A 6790-nucleotide genomic window follows, 5' to 3' on the forward strand; every position below is an offset into this window, starting at 1 on the left:
ATGTTGGTGCATGGTGATAGGCTGGGGTCCACTTTTAGTCTTCTGCATGTGGCCGCCCAGTTTTCCCAGCACCAGTGGTTGAAGAGGCTGTGTTTCTTCCATTGTATGTCTTTGGCTCCTTTGTCAAATATTAGCTGGCTGTAGGCCTGTGGATTTATTTCTGGATCTTCTATTTTATTCCATTGGTCTTCGGGTCTCTTTTTGTGCCAGTACCATGCTGTCTTCGTTATTATGGCTCTGTAGTAGAGTTTGAAGTTCGGCATGGATATCCCTCCCATGTTGTCTTTATTTCCTAGAATTGTTTTGGCTATGCTAGGTGTTTTGTTGATCCATAGGAATTTTTGGACTGTTTTCTGGATTTCAGAGATGTACATCATTGGGATCATAGGAATTGCATTGAATTTGTATATTAATTTTGGCAGTATTGCCATTTTCACTAAATTAAGTCTGCCTATCCAAGAACATGGGAGGTCTTTCCATTTCTTAGTGTCTTCTGTAATTTCTTTCTTTAACATTTTATAGTTTTCATTAAGTAGTTCTTTTACATCTTTGGTTAGGTTAATTCCTAAATATTTTTTATTTTTTGGGAGGTTATTGTGAATGGGGTTGCTTCCTTTATTTTCCTCTGGGCTTGTACATTGTCAGTGTACAGGAAGGCAACTGATTTTTGTGGGTTGATTTTGTATCCTGCTACTTTGCCGAAGTGATTTATGATTTCTAAGAGTTTGGAATGGAGTTTTGGGGATCATGAAGATATAGTATCATGTCATCTGCAAAAAGGGATAGTTTAACTTTTTCTTTCCCTATCAGATCCCTTTAATGTCTTTTTCTTGCCTTATTTCCCTGGCTTAGGGTTCCAGGACTATATTGAAGAGGAGTGGAGACAGTGTGCATTCTTGCCTTGTTCCTGATTTTAGGAGAATTGGTTGTAGCTTTTCCCCATTAAATATAATATTGGCTATTGGTCTGTCGTAAATAGCTTTTATTGTTTTAAGAAATATTCCTTCTATTCCTATTTTCTCCAGAGCTGAATGTTAAATTTTATCAAAGGCCTTTTGTGCATCTGTGGAGATAATCATGTGATTCTTGACTTTGGCTCTGTTGATGTGCTAGATTACATTGATTGACTTACGTATGTTAAACCCTTCCTGCATCTCTGGGATGAAGCCTACCTGGTCATAGGTTATGATTTTTTTTATGTGTTTCTGGATTCTATTAGCTAGAATTTGGTTAAGGATCTTTGCATCTGAGTTCATCAAGGAAATTGGCCTGTAATTCTCTTTTTTGGTTGGGTCTTTGCCTGGTTTGGGGATGAATGTGATCTTGGCCTCGAAGAATGAGTTTGGGATAGCTCCCTCTTTCTATGTTTCTCTTGAAGAGCTTGAGGAGTATGGGTATTAATTCTTCTTTAAAGATCTTACAAAATTCTGTTGTGAATCCATCTGATCCTGGGCTTTTCTTTATTGGAAGACTTCTGATTGCTTCCTGTATCTCATTGTAGGATATTGGTTTATTTAATTGATTTACTTCTTTTGTGCTCAGTTTGGGCCACTTGTATTTCTCTAAAAATGCATCCATTTCTGCCAGATTTTCTTTCCTTAGAAAGTATAACTTTTGAAAGTAGTCCATTAAAATTGTTTGGATATCTTGGGTACGTGTTGTGATTTTTCCTGTGGCATCCCTAATCTTGTTAATATAGGTTTCCTCTCTTCTTTTTTAAATTAATCTTGCAAATGGTCCATCAATTTTATTTTTTTCAAATAACTAGCTTTTTGTTTTATTAATTTTGGCTATGATTCTCCTATTCTCTATTTCATTACTCTCCACTCTTAGTTTGGTTATCTGGCTCCATCTAGTAACTTTAGGTTCCAATTTTTCATGTTTTTCTAGCTGTTTTAATTGCAACAAGAGATTATTTGCTTGGTCTGTATTTTCTTAATATGGGCACTGCAAGCAATAAATTTGCCCTTTGGGACTGCTTTTGCTGTGTCCCACAAGTTTCTTTGCGAGGAGTTTTCATTATCATTGAGTTGTAGGAATTTTTTAATTCTTCTTTAATCTCTTCCATTGCCCTGGCATTGCTTAGAAGTGTGCTGTTCAGTTTCCATGTATTTGAGCAATTTCTGCATTATGCTTTGTTATTGAGAACTAGCTTGATTCTACTGTGGTCAGATAGGATATAGGGGATTATATCGATCCCCTTGTATTTACTTAAGTTCCTTGTATGAACTATGATATGGTCTATTTTGGAGAAAGTTCCATGACCTGATGAGAAGAATGTGTATTGTGTTGTTTTAGGGTGAAATACTCGGTAGATGTCAGTTAGTTCTGCTTGAAGTATAGTCTCACTTAATTCGATAGCTTCTTTGCCAATCCTCTGGTTGGTAGACCTGTCCTTTGGTGAGAAAGGGGTGTTAAAGTCTCCTAGTATTATCATATTGGGATCTATTTTAGTCTGTAAGTTTAAGAGTATTTTCTTAACATATTTGGGTGCTCCAATGTTCGGGGAATATAAGTTGATGATGGTAATATCCTCCTCTTAGATTGTTCCCTGTATTAATATGTAGTGTCTGTCCTTGTCTTTCTGTACTGATTTTAATGAAAAGTTTATTTTGTCAGATATCAGGATTGCTACACCTGCCTTCTTACTGGGCGCATTTGATTGGTAGATCCTTTTCCAACCCTTCACTCTGAGTTTGTTTGTATGTTTGGCTGAGAGGTGGGTCTCCTGAAGGCAACAGATGGATGGGTTATGTTTTCTGATCCAATCTGCAGTTCTTTTTCTTTTGATTAGGGAATTAAGACCGTTAATATTGAGATAGTATAGAGAGATGCATTGTGGTCCTTGTCATTTCCTGTTTTCCTAAGTTTTTCTTCTTTCCTTTCCTCCTGTGCTTGCTCAGTTAGACTTCTATTAATGCCTGTCTGGGTGCAGGTCCCTGTTCCTGGTTGCTTTCTTTGGATTGTGTTCCCCTTCTTAATATTCTTTGCAATGCTGGCTTAATGTTTATGCATTCATTTAGTTTTTCTTTGCTATTAAAAATTTTCAGTTCTCCATCGAATGTGGTTGCTAGCTTTGCCGGGTATATCAGTCTGAGTTGGCAGTTATTGGCTCTCAGGGCTCGTATGGTACTTTCCCAGGCCTTTCTTGCATTCAGTGTTTGTGTGGAGAGATCTGCAGTGATTCTAAATTTTTCCCATTGTAGTATAGCTCCTTCTTCATTTTTGCTGCATGTAAGATTGTTTCCTTATTATTCAGATCTATCTTTTTACTACAATGTGTCTAGAAGTGTTTCTCCTGGGATTTTGCTTGTTAGGTGTTATCTATATGCTTCTGTTATGTAGGTAAGATGTTCTTTTTTGAGATGGGGAAATTTTTCACTGATTATGTTGTTGAATAAGTGTTGCATTTCCTTGCTTTGATATTCCTCACCTTCGTCCACTCCAATTGTACGAAGGTTAAATTTCTTGGCACTGTCTGCTTGCTCTTGAATCTTCCTTCGGCATAATTTAAGTGATTTTTCCATATCTGTCATTTTTTGGTCCAGTTGGTGTATTCTGTCTTCTGTATCTGACACTCTACATTCCATTTCATTCACTATGTTAAACAAACTATGGGTTCCATTGTGGTTTGCATGGAGGAAATGGATTCATTTATGGATTCTATGTTGGTTCTCAAAGTACTAATCTCACTTCTTATTGAGGTGTGTACTGCCTCTATTTTTGCACTAACCTCACCTCTTAGTGAGGTGTGTTTTGCCTCTATTTTTGCATGCATCTCCTGTTTGATATCCTGCATCTCTTTCGATATTTTGACCCTGTGTTCTTTAAATTTCTGGTCCATTTCTTACTTTATTTCTTGAGTCATTGCCTCCAGCATCTCTTGGAAGGAGCTTTTGTTTTCCATTCCTGCTTTGCTCCTACTGGGGTTCTCCCCTGGGTGGCTGCTGGCTTTTGGGGATAGCTTGCTATCCTGGGTGTTGATAAACCTTGTAATTTTTCTCTGTGATTTTTGCATGGGGAGTCAGGGATTATTGGAGACTAATCTGGAATTTTGTTTTGGTCAATAGGTGTCTGTCTTTGCTTAGTTGTTGTTTCTGTGCTGGTAGACAGAGTCTGTACCTGATCTTGGTTCTGTTGGACGCCGACCTCCAGCTGCTGGTCTGACCCACATAGAGTTCTCGGCTCTCTAATGTAGATCACTGGCAGTTCCTACCTTTAGAAGTGTTGAGCAACCTAGACTGCTCCCTTTTGTTCCTACAGGTGCTCTTGGTGAGATTGGATGTGCTGGATGCACTCTCCCAGGTGCTGGAGTCTGCTATGGGTTCCTGATTTTTTTTTTTTTTTTTTTTGGCCGCTTGTATGCTTAAACTCTGGGTTTGTGCACTGTCCCTTAGCTCTTCAGCTCAAGGCTGACACCCTACCATTTAAGCCACAGCACCACTTCTAGCCTTTTCTGTTTATATGGTGCTGAGGAATCAGATCCAGGGCCTCATGCACCCAAGACAAGCACTCTACTGCTGAGCCACCTACCAGCCTGAGCTCCTAACTATTATCAGGTGTTGGTGGCCTGTGTTGTCCAATTCCCAGCCTAGAAAATATGGGTCGTGTTCTGGTGGGATTTGGGCTTCTCTTGTCCTGAACCCCCAGGTCTTTTGCTGTCACAGGCGTGATTCCTAGTGTAGCCTCCCCCATGGCCTACCCTCCTCTCCCCGCTGCCCCCAGCCCCAACACCAGCATGGCCACTGCTCTGAGGAAGACAATCCACAGCCCAGGCAGCATCAAAGGTGCCACAGTGTGTGGCTGGCTGAGAGCTGGAGACAGAATAGGTCTCTCTGATCAGTGTCTTTCACCTCACTTACTCATGTATTAATTGTATTAATTTAGTACTTAATTTGTAGATCTTATAAGTATCATTTCATTAAGCCTTTGCAGAATAGCTGGTAGAAATATAGTACCAAAATTTGGATTGTCTCTTGTTTAATTTTTTCAAGATTCAGAGATGTTTTAAGTAGTTATAATAATCATGAACTCTCATTTCCATAGCAGAGTGCTATTCAGAAAATAATTACTTATTCATCTGTTATCTATTATTTACAATACTTGAAACTTTTAAAATTTCAAATATTACAGGAAGATCTTTGATTCATGTTGAGTGGATGTTTATGAGAGGTTGAGCTGTTGCAGGCATTTGTGTGTGTGTGTGTGTGTGTGTGTGTGTGTGTGTGTGTGTGTAAGGGAGTGTACCTGTATTATTGAAATCACGGATATGGATGATGAGCGCTGGTCTGAACTTGCTTCCTTTTTCTGAGATATACATTGTGGTGTTTCTTTGTTGGTGGTAGTCTCTGACTGCTTGCCTTTGCCTGATGTACACTTTCCAGCTCAATTTTTCAATAAAAGCTTCTTATTTCTTATTGAGCATACAGGGCTCTGGTATTACTTTGTCTTAGTCTATCATCTAAATCTTATTTTCCTCTTAAAAATTAACATTCAATATAAATTTTACTTCCTGGATGATTTTAATTTAAATTGAGAAATAAGTATTATAAGACCTTTGAGCTCTGTATTCATGATGAAAAACCATTTTGAATTCTCTTTTTAATGCACTAACACCTGGACACATTTGTTAGCACCAAGATCTTAACATTTCTTTGGTAGTTTTAGTTTAAAATACCCTCCTCTGTGATTTTGAAAAGAGGAGACAAACAATTCCAGGTAACAATGATAACAATTTTATTCTTTAAAATATCAGATAATTCATAAATTTGAATATGTCTAGTGGCATATGAATATATTTGCTCAATAGATTTGCTTAATAAACCTGAGCACAAAACACTACTCATAGGGGATGGGAAGGTGCCTCTGTGGTAGACTGCTTACCTGGCATGCATGAGGCCCTGGGTTGGATTCCTCAGCACCATATAAGCAGAAAAAACCAGAAGGGGTGCTGTGGCTGAAGTGGTAGAGTACTAGCCTTCAGCTGAAGAGCTGAGGGACGGTGCCCAGGCCTAGAGTTCAGCCCCCACAACCAACAACAACAACAAAAACAAAAAACTCCATAGGTGGGCCTGAGTCTTAAGTGCATCTAATGAAAACTTGAGAAGAGAATCATCAACCTGGATTTTTTAAATTGTTATTATTAAGGTAGTGTACACATAGGACACCATTTTGTCAGTCAGGTAATGAGTTTATTTCTTATTGACAGTCTCATCACTTCCTTTGCTCTCTCACTCTGTTTTTCCCTCTTGTCCCTGTCTACAAGTGGTATAGTTCATTGTCAACATAATATCTACAGAGAACCACTGCTGCATTTGTTTCCCTGTTCTCCTTGAATTTCTGTGGCTCCCTCGATGTCCATAAATGGATAAGCAAGAACAGAAAAATCCCTCTTGTTTCCAATTCCTGGAATTCCTTTCAATATAAATATCAGTAGTTTTATGAGAGTGTCAAGCTCTATCCACACATCTCAAACACTTATACTTCGTGCAACCAGTCATAACTCCCACCAGAGGGCTGGGAATGTGGCTCAGTGGTAGAGAGCTTGCCTTGCATGCCTGAGGCCCTGAGTTCAATTCCTCAGCACCATATAAGCAAAAGGAAAAAAGCCGGAAGTGCTGCTGTGGCTCAAGTGGTAGAGCGCTAGCCTTGAGCTGAAGAGCTGAGGGACAGCGCCCAGGACCAGAGTTCAGACCCCATGACTGGACCCAAAAGAAAAAAAAAAAAAAACTCCCACCAGATTCTAAGGTCCACAAAGTAATTCTTTTCACTTTCCACACAGGAAGAACCT

Source organism: Dipodomys merriami, unplaced genomic scaffold (assembly GCF_024711535.1).
Source record: "Dipodomys merriami isolate MVZ:Mamm:240054 unplaced genomic scaffold, mDipMer1.0.p SCAF_24, whole genome shotgun sequence".
In the NCBI taxonomy this organism is placed as follows: domain Eukaryota; kingdom Metazoa; phylum Chordata; class Mammalia; order Rodentia; family Heteromyidae; genus Dipodomys; species Dipodomys merriami.